This window comes from Hypanus sabinus, chromosome 4, assembly GCF_030144855.1.
Source record: "Hypanus sabinus isolate sHypSab1 chromosome 4, sHypSab1.hap1, whole genome shotgun sequence".
Taxonomy (NCBI): Eukaryota; Metazoa; Chordata; class Chondrichthyes; order Myliobatiformes; family Dasyatidae; genus Hypanus; species Hypanus sabinus.
In genome coordinates this window covers 66,089,039-66,108,784 of record NC_082709.1, presented here as the reverse complement: position 1 = coordinate 66,108,784, position 19,746 = coordinate 66,089,039, and positions in this window count along the sequence as shown.

The following is a 19,746-nucleotide window of genomic DNA, read 5'->3' as shown; positions in this document are numbered from 1 at the left end:
CCCATTCTCTCATAACAAACTGACCATGGAGATTAGTCTCAGTACCATACTCACTATTGTATCAAGGCATCACACCCCACCAGCAATTCAAAGTTCAAAATTAATTTATCATCAAAGTATGTACTGTATGCTTGTGGTCTTCTGTTCTTGTAGCAATTCCACTACAAGGTTTGACATGCTGTGCATTCAGAGATGCTCTTCTGCACACCATTGTTATTTGAGTTACTGTCACTTTCCTGTCAGCTTGAACCAGTCTGCCCATTTTCCTCTAATCTTCTTGCATTAACAAGATGTTTTCACTACAGAACTGCTGCTCACCGCATGTTTGTTTTGTTTATTTTGTTTATCACACCATTCTCTGTAAACTCTAGAGACTGTTGTGCGTGAAAATCCCAGGAGATCAGCAGTTCCTGAGATACTCAAACCACCCCATCTGGCACAGCATTCCATGGTCAAAGTCACTTCGATTACCTCTCCTCCACATTCTGATGTTCAGTCTGAACAACAGCTGAACCTCCTACATTGAGTTGCTGCTACATGATTGGCTGATTGGATATTGAGTAGGTGTACCTAATAAAGTGGCCATGGAGTGGACATTTACAGGTATTGGGGATTTGCTGTGTTTGTTGGCTTGTGTGCAACAAAAACAACATTCAACAATCATACAATTAAAGAATTATGTAAAACTGAAGTTAAAGGTTAAAGTACGGAAATGGAGTAAAATGTGCATAAATACATAAATAACAGAAAGCATTTACAATAGAGAAACAGCATTATAAAAAGTGGTTTAAAGTGTTTTCAGAGCAGCAATTGGGGGAGAGGGGGTTAATTCGAATGGTTGTTTAGGTTAACTGCCTGAGGGAAGAAACTTCTAAAATGGCTTAATTTTTTTAAATAGCCCTATAGAGCTTTCTAGAAGGGAGCTTTTGGAAAAGGCAGTTTGCAGAGCGGGTAGTGCCACAATGATATGTGGCACTACCCGATAATTTCCCCTTCGACGCATACAATTCCTGCACTGAGGGTAGACTGCAGCCTAATTAGCCAAGCTGACATTTCGCGTAGTTTTCATAAATTCAAGCGGATGCAGCACCAAACCAGACAGTAATATCTGATGTGAAGATGCTCTCTGTAATGGGAGTGTAGATTACCCCAGTATTTTCCTACAGTTGAGATATAGAGGCACTAATTGACCAAGGAGGCAGTAGATAGACTTGGCCTAAATTCGCTGTAGGAAGAGAGAACATTGCACTAAGCAGAGGGAAAGATGTGCAGCCATCAACTTGACATTGGTAACTTGGTTCTGCACACCATCCATACTGATAATTTCATGACATCAGTGCATCACCAGGCTCCAGGGTGTGTTCTCTGCGAGAGATGTGGGAATTCTGGGAGACCTCCAGTCTCCTGGATAACCACATCTGCACCAGGTGCACTGAGCTGCAGCTCCTCCGAGAACGTGTCAAGGAACTGGAGCTGCAGCTTGAGAACCTTCGGCTCATTGGGGAGACTGAGGAGATGATAGATGGGAGCTACAGGGAGGTGGTCACCCCTCCATTACCGGAGGCAGGTCAACAGGTGACTGTCGGGACAGGGAAGGGAAGTGGACAGCCAGCCAGTATAGAGTACCTCTGTGGCTGCTCCCCTCAATAATAATTATATTGTTTTGCACACTGTTAAGGGGTCTGATCTACTGGGAGGGTTGCTGCAGGCTACCAGGTCTCTGGCACGGATTCTGGTGCTGTGGCTCAGAAGGGAAGAGGGGTGAAGAGGATTTTAGTAGTGATAGGGCATTCTATAGTTACAGACCTGAGATACTGTGAACATAGTGGAGTCACCTGGATGGTGTGTTGCCTCCCAGGTGCCAGGATCAGGAAGGTCTCGATTCGAGTCCACAGCGTTCAAAAGGGAGAGGATGTGCAGCCAGAAGTCGTGGTCTATATTGACACCAGTAGCGTAGGTAGGAAAAGTGAAGAGGCCTGGAAGAGAGAATTTAGGGAGCTAGGTGGAAAGCTGAAAAGTAGGACCTCCAGGGTAGCAATCTTTGGACTGCTGCCTGTGTCACACACCAGTGGGGGTAAGAACAAGATGATTTGGCCAATGAATGCGTGGCTGAGAAACTGGTGCAGGGGGCAGGGTTTCAGCTGTCTGAATCATTGGGATCTCTTCTGGGGAAGGTATGACCTGTACAAAATAGATGGGTTACAATATTCTTGCAGGCAGGTTTGCCAGACCTGCTGAGGAGTGTTTAAACTAATTTGGCAGTGGGGTGGTGGGAAGTGGAAGTGATGGGGATGAGAACAGGGCTGTTGGTTTGCAAGCAGAGGAAGAGTTTAGTGAGACTGTCAGGCAGGACAGCCAGACGATAGGGTAAAATTGCAGTCAGTAGGATGAGTTGCAGCGTAAAAGGCGGACGAAATTGAAAAGGGTGATGGATACAGGACTGAAAGTGTTATATTTGAATGTATGTAGTTTATGGAATAAGGTAGATGATCATGTAGTTAGAGACTGGCAGGTACAACTTTATAGGCATCACTGACCTGTGGTAGAAATAAGATTACAAGGATTCACCTTGTGTCAAAAGGGCATGCAGGTAGGCAGAGGGGGTAGCGTGGCTCTGTCAGTAAAAATTGAAGTCAAATTGTTAGGAAGAGGTGACGTAGGATTAGAAGATATAGAGTCCTTGTAGGTAGGTAGAAATTGCAAGGATAAAAAGACCTTGATGGGAGGTGTATCGAGGCCTCCAATCAGTACCCAGGATATAGTCTAAAAATTATAACAGGAAGTAGAAAAGGTATGCCAAAGGGCAATGTTACGATAGTAATGGGGGATTTCAATATGCAGGCAGATTGGGAAGATCAGGTTGGTGCTGGATCCCAAGGGAGAGCACCTGTAGTATGCCCATATATTGGCTTTTTAGAGCAGCTTGTGGTTGAGCTCGCTAGGGAACCAATTCTGGACTGGTTGCTGTTTTAGGAACAGGATTTGATTAGAAAAAGGAGAAAATCTGCAGATGCTGGAAATCCAAGCAACACACACAAAATGCTGGAAGAACTCAAGCAACATCTGTGGAAAAAAGTGCAGTCAATGGTTCAGGCTGAGCCCCTTCGGCAGGTCTAGTGAACTTTAAAGGAACCTTTAGAAGGCAGTGATCATGATATGATAGGATTCACCCTGCAATTTGAGAGGGTCAAATGCATCAGTATTGCAGTGGAGTAAAGGGAATTACAGAGGCCTGAGAGAGAGGAGCTGGTTGTCAGGGAACACTAGCAAAGGCAGAGCAACAATGGCTGGAGTTCCTGGGATCAAGATGGAAAGTGCTGGATAGATACATCTGAAAGAAAAACTATTCTAAAATGGCACTGTGGCTGACAAGGGAAGTCAAAGCTAACATAAGTGCCAAAGAGAGGGTATATAATAGAGCAAAAATCAGTGGGAAGCTAAAGGATTGGGAAGCTTTTAGTAATCAATAGAAGGCAACTAAAAAAGCTGTAAGGGAGAAAATGAAGGTAAGCTAGCCAACAATATCAAAGTGAATCCAAACATTTTTTTCAGATATATAAAGAGTGATAATAAGTGAAGTGGGAGTAGATATTGGACAACTGGAAAATGATGCTGGAGAGGTAGTAAAGGGGAACAAGGAAATGGCGGACAAACTGAATAAGTATTTTGCATCACTCTTCACTGTGGAAGACACTAGCAGTATGCCAGAGATTCAAGAGTGTCCGGGGGCACAGGTGAGTACAGTTGCTATAACCAAGGAGAAGGTGCTTGGGAAACTGAAAGGTCTGATTATAGATAAGTCACCTAGACCAGATAGACTACATCCCAGAGATAGCTGAAGAAATTGTGGAGGCATTAGTAATGATCTTTCAAGAATAAATAGACTCCGGAATGGTTCTGGAGGACATGGAGAATTGCAAATGTCACTCCACTCTTCAAGGGAAGGAGGCAGAAGAAAGGAAATTTTAGACCAGTTAGGCTGACCTCAGTGGTTGGGAAGTTGTTGGAGTTGATTGTTAAGGATGTGGGTTCGGGGTACCTGGACGCACGTGATGAAATAGGCCAAAGTCAGCATTGTTTCCTCAAGGAAAAATCCTGCCTGACAAACCTGTTGGAATTCTTTGAAGAAATAACAAGCAGGATAGACATATGAGAATTGATGGATGTTGTGTACTTGGATTTTCAGAATGCCTTTGATAAGCTGCTGCACGTGAGGCTGCTTAACAAGGTAAGAGCCCAGGGTATTACAGGAAGGATACTAGCATGGATAGAGCATTAACTGATTGGCAGGAGGCAAACAACAGAAAAAACAGGCAAACAAAGGGGAGCCTTTTCTGATTGGCTGCCCGTTACTACTGGCATCCCACAAAGGCTGGCACTGGGCTTGCTTCTTTCTATGTTGCGCATCACTGATTTGGATAATGGAATTGATGGCTTTGTGGCCAAGTGTGCGGATAATATGAAGTATGGGGGGGTTTGGGAGGGGGGGCTACCGCACAGGACCAAAGAAGCTGCAGAGGTTTGTAAATCTAGTTGGCTCCATCTTGGGTACTAGCCTACAAAGTACCCAGGACATCATCAAGGAGGCAGCATCCATCATTAAGGCCCTCCAGTACCCAGAGCATGTCCTTTTCTCACTGTTACCATCAGGGAGGAGATACAGAAGCCTGAAGGCACACACTCAGCGATTCAGGAACAGCTTCTTCCCCTCTGCCATCCGATTCCTAAATGGACATTGAATCTGTGAACATTACCTCACATTTTTTACATATATTATTTCTGTTTTTTGCACAATTTTAATCTATTCAATATATGTAAACTGTAATTAATTTACTTATTTACTTATTATTATTTTCTTCTTCTTCTATATCATGTATTGCATTGAACTGCTGCAAACTTCACGACACGTCTCGGTGATAATAAAGCTGATTCTGATAGGTGGAGGGGCAGGTAATATTGTGGCAGTAAGGGTGCTGAAAAAGGACTTAGACAGATTAAGGAATTGGCAAAGGAGTGACAAATGAAATACAGTATCTAGAAATAAATGCATGGTCATACACTTTGGTAGAAGGAATAAAAGTGTTTATTATTCAGTATTTTCTAAATTAGAAGAAAATTCAAAAATCTGAGGTGCAAAGGACTTTGGATCATTGTGCCAGACTCCCTAAAGGTTAATTTGCAGGTTGAGTCAGTGGTGAGGAAGGTGAATGCAATATTACAATCATTTCAAGAGGACTAGAATACAAAAGCAGGGATGTAATCCTGAGGATTTATAAATCATTGGTGAGGCTTCACTTGGAGTATTGTGAACAGTTTTGGGCCCTTTATCTAAGAAAGGATGTGCAGACATTGGACAGGGTTCAGAGGAAGTTCACAAGAATGAATCTGGAAATGAAAGGTTTGTCGTATGAGGAATAATTAATGGCTCCGGGCCTCTACTCATTGGAATTTACAGTAGAAGAATAATTGGGGGGGGGGGGGGGGGAGGAGTTCTCATTGAAACCTATTGAATGTTGAAAGGCCTAGATAGATTGGATGTGGAGAGGATGTCTCCTATGGTGGGGAAGTTTAGGGCCAAAGGGCACAGCCTCAGAATAGAGGGATGTCCATTTAGAATGAAGATGAGGAGGACTTCTTTAGCCAGTGGGTGTTGAATTCATCATTACAGGCAGCTATGAAGGCCAAGTCATTGGGTGTATTTAAGGCAGAGGTTGACAGGATTTTGATTAGTCAGAATGTGAAAGGTTATGGGGAGAAGCCAGGGGAATGGGGTTGAGAGGGAAATGGATCGGTCTTGATGAAATGATAGAGAAGACACGATGGACAGAATGGCCTAATTCTGCTCCCATGTCTTATGGTCTATAGTACATCGAGGCAGTAAAATGGAAAATGATAACAGGATGCAGAATGTGATACAAAGAAACTTCAGTGCAGGTAGACATTAAGGTACAAAGTCATAACTAGGTCGATCATAAGGTGAAAACATGGCCACTGAGAGCACATAGCAAATAAAGTGGATCCTTGTTCCTTAAAAGTGCTGAGGTCAGGATTGAACCCAGCTCACTGGAGCTGTGAGTCAGGGGCTCTGCTAGCCACACCACTGTCCTGACCACGAAACCTGGATATCTACACCTGAGAATCTGACCATCACCTGACACCTGAGGTCCAATAGGACGGGTTCTCCAGACACTGATCTTTGTAGGATTGCCTGGCAGCTGACTCTGTTGGGAGACGTACAGTCCCTGATGCTGGGATACTGACATGATCAGTTATGTCTGATTTCACTAATAGGTTGGAAATGCATGGTAAATGTGCATACAGAATTAGGACTCAGACATAACACAGTTACATACAAAATAGCACAATGAGAAATGATTAATGTACATGTAACTCCAAGCACTGAGGGAATACTTTAAATTATCGATTATAGAAAATAAACAATAGACAATAGGTGCAGAAGTAGATCATTCGGCCCTTCGAGCCCGCACCGCCATTTTGAGATCATGGCTGAACATCTACTATCAATACCCTGTTCCTGCCTTGTCCCCATATCCCTTGATTCCCCTATCCATAAGATACCTATCTAGCTCCTTCTTGAAAGCATCCAGAGAATTGGCCTCCACTGCCCTCCGAGGCAGTGCATTCCAGACCCCCACAACTCTCTGGGAGAAGAAGTTTTTCCTTAACTCTGTCCTAAATGACCTACCCCTTATTCTCAAACCATGCCCTCTGGTACTGAACTCTCCCAGCATCTGGAACATATTTCCTGCCTCTATCTTGTCCAATCCTTTAATAATCTTATATGTTGCAATCAGATCCCCTCTCAATCTCCTTAATTCCAGCGTGTCTCTCTAACCTCTCTGCGTAAGACAGTCCAGACATCCCAGGAATTAACCTTGTGAATCTACGCTGCACTTCCTCTACAGCCAGGATGTCCTTCCTTAACCCTGGAGACCCAAACTGTACACAATACTCCAGGTGTGGTCTCACCAGGGCCCTGTACAAATGCAAAAGGATTTCCTTGCTCTTGTACTCAATTCCCCTTGTAATAAAGGCCAACATTCCATTAGCCTTCTTCACTGCCTGCTGGACTTGCTCATTCACCTTCAGTGACTGATGAACAAGGACTCCTAGATCTCTTTGTATTTCTCCCTTACCTAACTTTTTACCGTTCAGATAATAATCTGCCTTCCTGTTCTTACTCCCAAAGTGGATAACCTCAACTTATTCACATTAAACGTCATCTGTCAAGTATCTGCCCACTCACCCAGCCTATCCAAGTCACCCTGAATTCTCCTAACATCCTCATCACATGTCACACTGCCACCCAGCTTAGTATCATCAGCAAACTTGCTGATGTCATTCTCAATGCCTTCATCTAAATCATTGATGTAAATCGTAAACAGCTGTAGTCCCAATAACGATCCCTGTGGCACCCCACTGGTCACCACCTGCCATTCCGAGAAACACCCGTTCACTGCTACCCTTTGCTTTCTATCTGCCAACCAGATTGGGGGGGGGTGGGGGTTGATGCTTTCGCTGCTGCTTCTGCGGAGGGTGGAGGAGGGGTGATTTGGGGCTTCGATATTCTATCATCCATTCTTTGGGGTCTTGCGTTTTGTGGATGTCTGTGAAAAGTATGAATTTCAGGTTGTGTACAGTATATATTCTCTGATATTAAAGGAACCACCAGACTAAATCATGGCAGCAACACACCCACTATAGAGAAACCGCCTATCCTGATTACATGAGGAGGACTCCTTCCCCTCCCTGCACCTTTTTACTCTGGCTTCTCCCTCTTTCTTTTCCAGTCCTCATGAAGGGTCTTGGCCCTGAAACATCGACTGTTCATTCTTCTCCGTAGATGCTGCCAACATTGCTGAATACCTCTGGCATTTTGTGAGTGTTGCTCTGAATTTCCAGCATCTGCAGAATCTTGTGCGTTTAATCTGATTGCATGATTTAAGGGAAGTGGAAATATAGTGGGAGATTGAGAGTCGAGGTCTAATTTGAATTAATACTGAGTAATAATTACCCATGGAATAAATACAATTAAAAAGGAATACAAGGAGGAATTTATGCCAGTAATTGGGATTAAATATAAAACTGCACCTTCCTGCAGTTGGCATTTTCCGATTTCTCTATTACCGTTCTGCGTTTCAAATACACTGGAGCCTTTTGAACAGGTACCTGTCATGTAACCTTTGTAGCCTTACTATTGCCACGTCATCGCAGTGTGCAACTTGTGAAATTAAACCTTTACATCAACGTCACCCTGATGTAGACCGGCAGCAACTGGATCCTTAAGTGGAATGTCAGACCCCAGGGACGATGTTGTTGTTGAGTGAATAACACTCATGACTCCACGAAGTCTGGTGCAGAATCAGCTGCTTCGTCAGTCGTCCCCGGGGAGGGTGAAGGATGACTTCAGGAAAATATAACCACCCCCTGTGCTACTGCCCGTTAAACGCTGCACCCAAAAATAAAAGCCCGCAGACGCCAAAACCCTGAAGTAAAGCAGGGGATAAGCTGGAAATACTCCTGGGTCAGACAGTTTCCCACTCCTCTGGGATGGAGGTAGCCCATGTGCCCTGCGTGTGACAGCGACGGAGAGCCAGCAGCGGTGAGCAGTCAGATATTTGCCCTTGAGGTTTGGTAGGTCTAAACAACAGGGGACCAAGGCCTTAATTCTGCAATGTGGTCCGGCATGACCCTTTACCCCAGGGGCACCCCAAACATACCCAAATGCCCAACCCCTCTCATACACCACACAAAAAAGAACACAGAACATAGAACACCACAGTACACTATAGGCTCTTCAGCCCAATATATCGTGCTGATATTTTAAACTACTCTAAGATCAATCTAACACCTCCATCCTACACAGATCTCCATTTTTCTATCATCCATGTGCCCATCTAAGAGTTTCTGTAAAACCCCTAATGTATCTGCTTCTGCCACCCCCCTACACACCCACCACTCTCTGTGAACAAAATCCTACCTCGGACTTCTCCTCTATACTTTCCTCCAATCACCTTTAAATTTTGCCCTGGAAAAATGTCTCTGGCTGTCCACTCACTCAACAACTTCACAGCACGAGCCCCCTCCGCATCCCCCTACACCGACCCCAATCCAATCTTCCTATACCAATCCCCCTCCGACCCCCCCCAGAGTAAACACCCCTTTCACTCCCACTACATTTCCCCCCCCCACTCCAATTCCCCTGTACCGGCCCCCATTCTAATTACCATACACCAAGTTCCTACAACACTACAGTACTGAAACAGGCACTTCAGCCCATCTAGTCTATGCCAAACTATTAATCTGCCTAGCCCCATCTACCTGCACCCAGACCATAGCCCTCCATACCCTTCCTATCCATTTAGCTGTCTAAATTTCTCTTAAATTTTGAAATTGAACTCGTATCCACCACTTGCACTGGCAGCATGTTCCACACTCCAGCACCTTCTGAGTGAAAAAGTTCCCCTAATATATTTCACTTTTCACCTTTAACCTGTGACCTCTCATTCCAGAGTCACCCAAACTTTGTGGAAAAAGCCTGTTTGCACTTTGTACCCTATAAAGTATGCCTCAATCAATCTCCCCTCAATCTTCAATGTTCCATGGAATAAGACTCTAACCTGTCCAACCTTTCCCTATAACTCAGATCCTCAGCTTCTCAAGTCACACCAACATCCTTGGAAATTTTCTCTTTCAATCTTAACTGACATCTTTCCTGTGTTACGAAACCAGTAACTGGGTCACTTACCAGCAAAGATGGAGACGTCCGTTGAAGTCTGATGATACTATTTTTAACAGTACTTATTAGTAAAAATACACAAAAATAATATCAGTGCAAATATACAGATAATATACATCCTCAATACTAAATCTAAAAGTGCAGGTATAATAATAATCAATAAGAAATAAGCTCTATCATTGTCTAGGGGATAATGTATTGCCCGATGGAAATATAAAGTTCACTCAGTTCATGCAGGCTGCAGCCGTTGGGGACCGCTGTATTGCAATGGTTGGAGAGAGAGAGAGATTTGGGAGAAAAACTTGCCGGCGTTCCTTTTATGATTTCAATCCATCAGGAGTCTCATTGTCGTGTCCTTTCACTCATGGCCTCTCCTGTAGCTAAGCCATTCTTCCAAGATGAGCCCGCCACCCTGGCAACACACGAGTCCTCACCGGCGTTTGCTATAAAACGCTATCACAGGATCTCTAGCGTTTCTCCTGGTGCGTCTAAAGGTGTTGTTCCCCAGACCCTCTTTTATCCTTACTCACGGGGTCTCAGATGTCAGTCAGGTTGGGATGATGCAATCCCTCGACCAGCCCACTCTGGTCATCCCCTGAGGGCTTCAATGAATAGTACAGTACTCAATACACAATTCCGTCTCCAAGAGACAATGGCCGTTATCGGTGGTTCCGTTTCGCTGAGGCCAGGACACATTCCAAACCCTGTGTATTCTGGACGTCTCTCTATCATTTCCTGGGTCTCAGACCCGAATTAATAGCGATCTTGCGATTCTCAAAAAGGAGGGGGCAACTTTGTACCCTTCGGCCCCTCAGATTTGCATCACATTCGTAACACCTGTACGTGATCAAAACTGCACACAATACTGCAAATTAGGCCTTACCAATGTCTTATGCAATTTCAACATAACATCCCGACTCTTGTACTCGATACGCTGATTTATTAAGGTCAATGTGCCAAAAGGGTGGTGGGTGGAGATACATCTCTACCCAGTCGGATATAAAGTGCTCCTTCCCTCTGCTCGCCTGCAGGTCATTCTTGGGAAAGGTGTAGCACCTGCTTAGTTCCTTATCAAAGTCACATGGCAGCAGGTGGAGGGTGGTTGGCCATATGAGCAGCTGGTGCATGTCACAAGTCCTAATTATGCACCATTGACATCAGGCAGACAACCTCTGAAGGGTATTGATAGTGTCTGCAGTCACCCGTCTTGTAAGGACACTGCCCAAAGGAAAGGCAGTGTTTTCCACCCCTTTGTGGAAAAAATTGCCAAGAGCAATCATGTCCGTGGAACCATGATCGCCTATGTCACATGACACAGCATCTAAGGCCATAAGACGTAGGAGCAGAATTGGGCCATTTGGCCCATTGAGTTTGCTCCGCCATTCATTCATGCCTGATCCCTTTTTTCCCCTCCTCAGCCCCACTCCCCGGCCTTCTCCCCGTAACCTTTGATGCCGTGGCCAATCAAGAACCTATCAATCTCCGCCTTCGGTACACCCAATGACCACAGCTGCCAGTGGTTACAATTTCCACAAATACACTGCCCTCTGGCTAAAGAAATTTCTCCACCTCCCTATTTTAAATGGACACCCCTTTATCCTGAGGCTATGCCCTCTTGTCCCCACCATGGGAAACATCCTTTCCACACCTACTCTGTCTAGGCCTTTCAATATTTGAAAGGTTCCAATGAGATCCCCCCTCCATCCTTCTAATTCCAGGGAGTACAGACCCAGAGTCATCAAATGTTCCTCATATGATAACCCAGAATCATCCTTGTGAACTTCCTCTGAGCCCTCTCCAATGCTAGCACATCGTTTCCTAGATAAGGAGCCCAAAACTGTTCACAATACTATGATGATAAATGTGCCAAGTCTTTCTTTACAGCCTGATTTACCTGCCTGTGACACCACTTTCTGGATTCTGAGATCCCCCTGTTCTACTGCACTCCTCAGTGCCCGACTGCTCACTGTGTAAACTCTACCCTGTGTAAACTCTACCCTCCCAAAGTGCGACACCTCACACTTGTCTGCATTAAATTTCATCTATTATTGTCAGCCCATTTTTTCCAGCTGGTCCAGATTCCACTGCAAGCTTTGATAGTCTTCTTCACTGTCCACTACACCCACAATCTTGGTGTCATCCACAAATTTGCCGATCCAGTTAACCACACTGTCATTCAGGTTGTTGATATAGATGACAGTCAGCAACAGTCCCAGCATTGATCCCTCTGGCACTCCAGTAGTCACAGGTCTCCAGTCAGAGAGGCAACCATCTACGGCCACACTCTAGCTTCTCCCTTCAAGCCAAGGCCTAATACAATTTGCTAACTCATTCTGAATGCCAGCGACTGAACCTTCTTGATCAACCTCCTAAGCAGGATCTTGTTAAAGGCCTGTTGAGGTCCATGTAGACAATGTCCACCGCCTTCCTTTCATCAACTTTCTTAGTAACTTCCATGAAAACCTCTTGTAAGATTGGTTAGACACAACCTACCATATACAAAGCCCTTGTGCAACCAACCCCGCACAATACATCTTCAATTACCCTACACCATCTCTCCTCCAATCCTCTTACATCAACCCCCTCTCCAGTTCTTGATGCCAAGCACCCCTCCAATCCCCATACACCTTTCCCATCCCCCTCCACCAATGCCTCACCCATCTCAACTCCCAGACCAAATGCTACATCCATTCCCTTATCCATCCTTCCACCTAAACACAACCCGTATGGAATGGCTTACATTACACACCCATGGCATGGATCCAGCCTTCAGCCCATCTACTCCGTGCCAGTATTATAATGCAGTCCGCTTCATCCACATGATCATTGTGTGAACAGGTAGCGCATCGGATTTTGAGTCAATTCCTTGATAGACCATAGAGAGGTTGCACCAATGCACAAGAATGGAAAGAGCTGCTGAGGTAAACTCGGCCCAACTCCATCATCAGCTCTAGCTTCTCCACCATCGAGGTGGCAACGTTCATCACTAAAGACCCTCACATTAAGGACATGCCCGCTTCTCATTGCTACCATCGAGGAGGAGGCATAGGAGCCTGAAAACACTCAATGTTTTAAGAGTAGTTTCTTCCACTCCGTCATCTGAACAGATCGTGAACAAGCTCATTTTTAACTCCTATTTTGCACAACTTATTTATTTTCATACAGTATATTCCTTATTGTAACTCAGAGTAATTTTTATGCATGGGACTGTACTGCTGCAGCAAAACACCAAATTTCACAACATATGTCGGCGATAATAAACCTGATTCTGATTCTGATTCTGACCTTTGAGTTCATGAATGATGGTCAATTCAAAGAAATAATTTCTGAGTACACTGGAAGTTCATTGATACATTAACATTTGATGAACTGGACTATTCATTGCATGCCCGGTGATTTGACCTTGGAGCTCAGGTCAGCAACTTAATGCACCACATGTTTTGATCTCTGAGTATACAGTCTACTCATTGACCTGCCAGTACATGGTCAGGTCATTGACGTATTGGGAACATTTTTTTTTGTGAATACCTGGTGTATTGACATGTTCAGAGCGCTGAGCTTTGAGTTCATGGCGGGTGTGTTGACACATCTGGTCCGCTAAGTGATAGTTCCGGTGCATTCATCTGTGCACACTGACATAACTGGTTGATTGACTTTCTGTGTGCACGATCAGGTTATTGACATATCTAGTGGCACAGTAGTGTAGCAGTTAGTGCAATTTCTTTACTGTGCTAGGATCACCAAATGGAGTTTGATTCCCATCGCTGTCTGTAATGAATTTGTACTGCCCCCCACCCCCCATGATCATGTGGGTTTCCTCCAAGTGCTCTGGTTTCCTCCCACAATCCAAAGATGTATGCGTTAGGGTTAGTTGGTTGTGAGTATGCTATGTTGGTGCCAGAAGTGTGTACAAAGTTCAAAGTAAATTTTATTTTCAAAGTACATATATATCGGGGACTTCCAGTAAGATGGCGATTGTTTAGCTGCTCCGAACTTTTGCTCCGTCATTTTCCCTATCTTTGCACTATATGTCTCCATTCTTAAACCTTAGTTAGGTATTTTATTAGGTCTCTTTTACTTACCTGTGAACACATCTATCTTATAATGTCTACCAAAAGTACTAAAACCGGGAAAAAGGAAACTATGGCTTTGTCGACTGACATTCTCGCTGCTTTGGAACAGCATCGAGAAGATATTTTATTTAAAGGAATTTAGAACTTCTTTCAACCAGCTGGATGTCAAATTGGATCGGATCAACGCTAGAATGGACGAACATGCTGAACATTTATCTCGCATCGACTCGACTTCGTAAGATTTAAAACGCCGTGTTCAATACCTTGAAACTTTCTGCTCCAGTCTAAGGAAAAGAATTGTAAACTTTTTTCCAAAATGGTGGATCTTGAAAACCGGAGCAGACGTTGCAATCTATGAATTCTTGGTTTGCCAGAGGCCACCGAACAGGGTTCTCTCATGAAATTTTTTTCCGATTTTCTCTGTGAGATTTTTGGGAAATAATTTCTTCCGAATCCACCTGAGCTTGAAAGGGCACACAGGATCTACGTTCCCCGTGCAATTCTGGGTCCCCGCCCACGGCCGGTAATTTTGTACTTTCATCAATACAAGGTGAAAAACCGTTTGATTATGGAGGCACGCCGCAGAGGTACTTTTGCTTTTCAAAATTCAGTCATTCGTTTTGTGGAGGATTTTGCCCCCCCAGGTTCTGAAGATGTGTGCTGAGTTTAAAGGTGTAATGAAAGTGCTTTTTGATCGTGGACTCAGACCCCCCTTCGAAATCCAGCCGATCTCCGAATTACACTTACTACTGGAGAATATAAGTGGTTTAAATCAGAGAAGGAGGCTGAGGCATTTGTTGGAAGTCTTCCGGCCATCCAGTCTTCTTCGGAACCCGGTTGGACCTTCTAAAATGGTGGATAAGTACTTCTCGTAGTAAAACTATTCCTTCCGGACTCAGACTTTACTTGAATAACTCAGACATTATCTATTGAAACTCTAAGGGCTGTAGTCAATCTCTCCCTGGACTTGGTGCATTTTTTCTAAATAGATAATCTGAGTTTAATGTTTCCCTGCGGACATTTAGATTGTACTTGTGTAATCTATTTTATTCTCGTATAACTTTATCTATAGAGTTCTACAATTGACTCTAACTTGTTTTGGAGGTTTGGAGTTTTTATTGAAGGCCTCTCTGTTGGTTGATTCACAGTTTAAGTTTTGCTTTTTTTTTCTGTAAATGGTTGATAAATACTCTCCTCGAATCTATAATTTCCCCCTTTTCTCCCTCCCTTTTTTTTTCTTCTTTTAATCTTCTATAATTTTTCGCGGGTAGGTTAGTTTTGGTTTTCTTCTGATTTTCTTTGTATTAAGTTTTATACTTCTGTTGAAGTTGTTCCTATTTGTAATTATGTTTTCTAGTGCATAAACTAGTTACCATTTGCTATAGTATTTATACGGAACTGTTGTTAATGACACAGAACTAGAAGTCATATTTGGATTAGTTTTTTTGGTAGAGCTAGCTGCTTTTTTTGGTAGCCGTCTAGTCTTGGGTTGCGAGGGTGGGGTGGGTTCTCCAGTTCTAACACCACTCACTGTTTCTTTTGCTTTCCTTTGTTACTCAGGACATGTTTATGTTTTGATTCTACGAATCTATGTTTACATTTTTGCTCCCAGACTGTTATTGTACTGCTTGACTTTTTATATGCCTGCTGCCTTCTATGCATTAACAATTGATAATGGCTAATACACTTAAATTTGTGAGCTGGAACGTAAAGGGATTGAATCATCCTGTTAAAAGGAGGAAGGTCTTCTCACATATTAAACAACTCAAAGCTGACATTGCCTTCCTTCAAGAAACTCATATTCGTTGTTCTGATACCTCCCGGCTTTTGTCAAAGTGGGCGGGTCAGCATTTTCATTCAACCTTCGCCTCCAAAGCTAGGGGGGTTTCCATTCTTATTAACTCAAATATTCCTTTTTAACTCCATAATAAGATATCTGATACAAATGGCCATTTTACTATTGTTTCTGGTAAACCATATAATACTAAAGTTGTACTAGCAAACCTGTATGCCCCCAATTTTGATTATGTTAATTTTTTGAACGTTTTTTTTCCTCACTGCCGGACTTAAACTCATACTCTCTTATACTGGGTGGTGACTTCAATTGTTGGTTAGATCCTAATTTGGATCGATTGTCCTCTGTTACTAGACCACCTATTAAATCTGCCTTAGCTATCCAATCGTTTCTCTCTAATTATGGTATCTCTGATATATGGCGTTTCCTTCATCCTACTGAGAGAGATTATTCTTTTTTTTCACATGTTCACCATACCTTTACTAGAATTGACTACTTCTTACTCGATAACCAACTCATTCCATTTGTCTATTCTTGTGATTATCAGAGTATACTGATTTCTGACCATGCCCCAATTACTCTGTCTTTAAACTTTCCTGGTCTCCCTCAGAGGAATAAACACTGGCGGTTTGATTGGACTTTATTATCGGATGATGATTTTCTAAAATTTATTAAGGATCAGATAACCTTTTATTTTAACACCAATACAACACCTGAAGAGTCATCCCAGATTGTCTGGGATGCCATGAAAGCATATTTGAGGGGTCAAATAATCTCCTATACAGCAAATCTTAATAGAAAGTCCTGTGCAGATCGATTAGACCTCATTAATCAGATTAAAGAATTGGATCAACTGTATGCTCAAACTAAGAATCCTGAACTATACAAGAAGTGTGTAGAACTTCAAACTAAATTTAATCTTCTGTCTACTGAACCTGTCGAACGCCAACTTCTTGAAAGTAAGAGTCGCTTTTACATTCATGGTGACAAATCTGGTAAATTTCTAGCCAATCAGCTGAGGCGTTTCAAAGCCAAACAACATATTACAAAGATCCGGGAGGAGAACGGAGACTTTACATCGGATCACTTAGAAATTAATGATGCATTTAAAAATTTCTATTCTCGACTTTATTCCTCTGAATCTTTGAATGACAATATCTCTGTTGATCATTTTTTAAATGATCTGAATATTCCTTTGCTTTCATCTGATTTTAAAGCCAAACTTAATGCGCCTATATCATCAGAAGAAATATCTTTTGCAATTTCTGCATTGTCCTCAGGGAAATCTCCTGGACCTGACGGGTTCCCCGTAGAATTTTATAAATCATTCTCTTCACTCCTTTCTCCTCAGTTATTCTCAGTATTAACTGACTCGTTTAATTACAGGAAATTGCCACCCTCTTTTAATGAGGCATCTATTATTCTTTTATTAAAAAAGGGTAAAGACCCAACAGAGTGTTCCTCATATAGGCCAATTTCTTTGCTTAATGTTGATGTTAAAATCTTGGCTAAAGTTTTGGCTTATAGATTAGAAACTGTTATTCCCTCTATTATTTCTGATGACCAAACTGGTTTTATTAAAAACCGTCTTCCTTTTTTAAACATTCGGCATTTATTTAATATTTTATATTCACCTCCAACTGGGATTCCTGAATGTGTTATTTCCCTCGATGCGGAGAAAGCATTTGATCGTATAGAGTGGAACTACCTTTTTGCAGTTTTAGAAAAATTTGACTTCGGTCAAAGTTTTATCTTTTGGATCAAATTGCTGTATTTGTGTCCTACTGCCTCTGTTTTAACCAATTTTCAGAAATCCCAGTTATTTAACCTCAAACGTGGCACCAGTCAGGGATGCCCTTTAAATCCCTTTCTCTTTGATTTGGCTATAGAACCTTTGGCGATAGCATTTTGAAATTGTCCTGAATTGACCGGGATTTGGAGAGGGGGTGTTGAGCATAGAGTTTCTCTTTATGCTGATGACTTATTACTTTTTCTTTCAAATCCGTCTACATCCTTACCTCCAATGTTTTCACTTCTTGACCAGTTTAGCCAGTTCTCTGGCTATAAACTTAATTTACATAAGAGCGAACTTTTCCCAGTTAATAAAGAAGCACAAGAATTAACATTTCGTGATCTCCCTTTTAAAGTAGTTCATAATCAATTTACTTATCTTGGGATTACAGTCACAAGGAAGTTTAAAGATCTCTTTCGTGAAAATTTTGCCAATCTTTCATATACTATAAAACAGAGTCTGGTACAATGGTCACCTCTATCTATGTCTTTGGTAGGTCGTATTAATGTTGTTAAAATGTATGTTCTCCCTGAACTTTTATATTTATTTCAATCAATCCCAATTTTTATTCCTAAATCTTTTTTCAATTCCTTAGACTCTATTATTTTGTCATATCTGTGGAAGAATAAGCACTCTAGAATTAATAAAGTCTATCTCCAAAAACCTAGAAAAGAGGGTGGCATGGCTTTACCTAACTTTCGTTTATATTACTGGGCAGCCAATATACGTTGTGCTACCTTTTGGTCTTTTTTCCATGGCCAACCCGAGTGCCCTAATTGGGTGGCAATGGAGTTGAGCTCCACTAAAGATTTATTTATCTCTGCACTTCTTGGCTCTGTACTCCCTAGTAGTTTGTCCAGATTAATAGTTAATCCTCTTGTTAGACACACTTTGCGTATATCGGCTCAGTTTAGGAAATTTTATGGTTTCCGTGGTTTTTCCGTTTCTAGCCCTATCTTACATAATCACCTTTTTTTACCTACTACGTACGACTCAACATTCCATGATTGGTATAGGAAGGGCATTAGACATTTTGAAGATCTTTTTATTGATAATCGCTTCACTTGTTTTCAACAGCTCTCTGCTGTTCAATCTGCCCAATGCTCATTTTTTTAGATATCTCCAAATTAGACAGTTTATTGCTCCTTTAATTCCTAACTTCCCTGAAATGCCTGAGAAAAATGTTATGGACTTATTTCTTTCCATTAATCCACTAGGTAAAGGTTTAATATCATTTATTCGAGATAAATTAGCAGCCTTACGACGTGCCCCTGTGGATAAAATTAAAATGGCATGAGAGCAGGATTTAAATATCTCCTTATCTGATGAAACTTGGGACTCGATTCTCAAATCGGTTAATTCATCCTCTCTTTGTGCTCGCCATTGCCTTTTACAGTTTAAGATTGTTCATAGAGCCCATATGTCTAAATCTAAACTATCTCGATTTTACCCTAACATTAGTCCGCTCTGTGATAAATGCAAGAGGGGTGTGGCCTCTCTCATCCATATGTACTGGTTTTGTCCTAGCTTGGGGAAATTTTGGAAAGATGTCTTCATAACATTATCGTATATTCTGAATCACCACCTAGAACCAAACCCTTTAATTGCTTTGTTCGGTTTCTGGGGTGAGACAGATTTACATCTGAGTTAGACTAAGTGTCGAATATTATCTTTTGCCTCTCTCCTGGCTAGACGTTTAATCCTCCTTAGATGGAGAGATGTTGTCCCGCCCACGCATGCTCAATGGCTTAACGATATTATGGCCTGCTTAGACCTTGAAAAAATTCATTATTCAGTTCTTAATTCGGATTTAAAGTTCCATAAGGTCTGGGGACCTTTTATTGAGTACTTTCATAACCTTCCTCTTAACTAAGGTTTTTTTTTCGGTCCCTTGCTTTCAGCTCCTTTTTTTTGGTAGTAGGCATTAATATCCTCTGTTGCTAAGTGTACTTACAGCTTTGGGGGTTTGATTGTCCTGATTTATATTCTCTATATTGTTTTGTGGTTGGTCTGGAGTTTTTGTTGTGTTGCGGGGCTTGGGGAGGATACTAATTTTACTTGTCTTCAATTTGTGTGCTTTCTCAATTATCTTTCTTTGTATCATATTGTTATTGTATGTTTATTTTTGCACTGTATCAATGTTCTTCACTTTGATCTGGGTTTTTTTATCTGGTTATGTAGAAAATGTAGAAAAAAACTAATTAAAAAAAAGTACATATATATCACCATATACAATCCTGAGTTTCATTTTCCTGCGGGCATACTCAGCAAATCTATAGAACAGTAACTATAACAGGATCAATGAAAGATCAACCAGAGTGCAGAA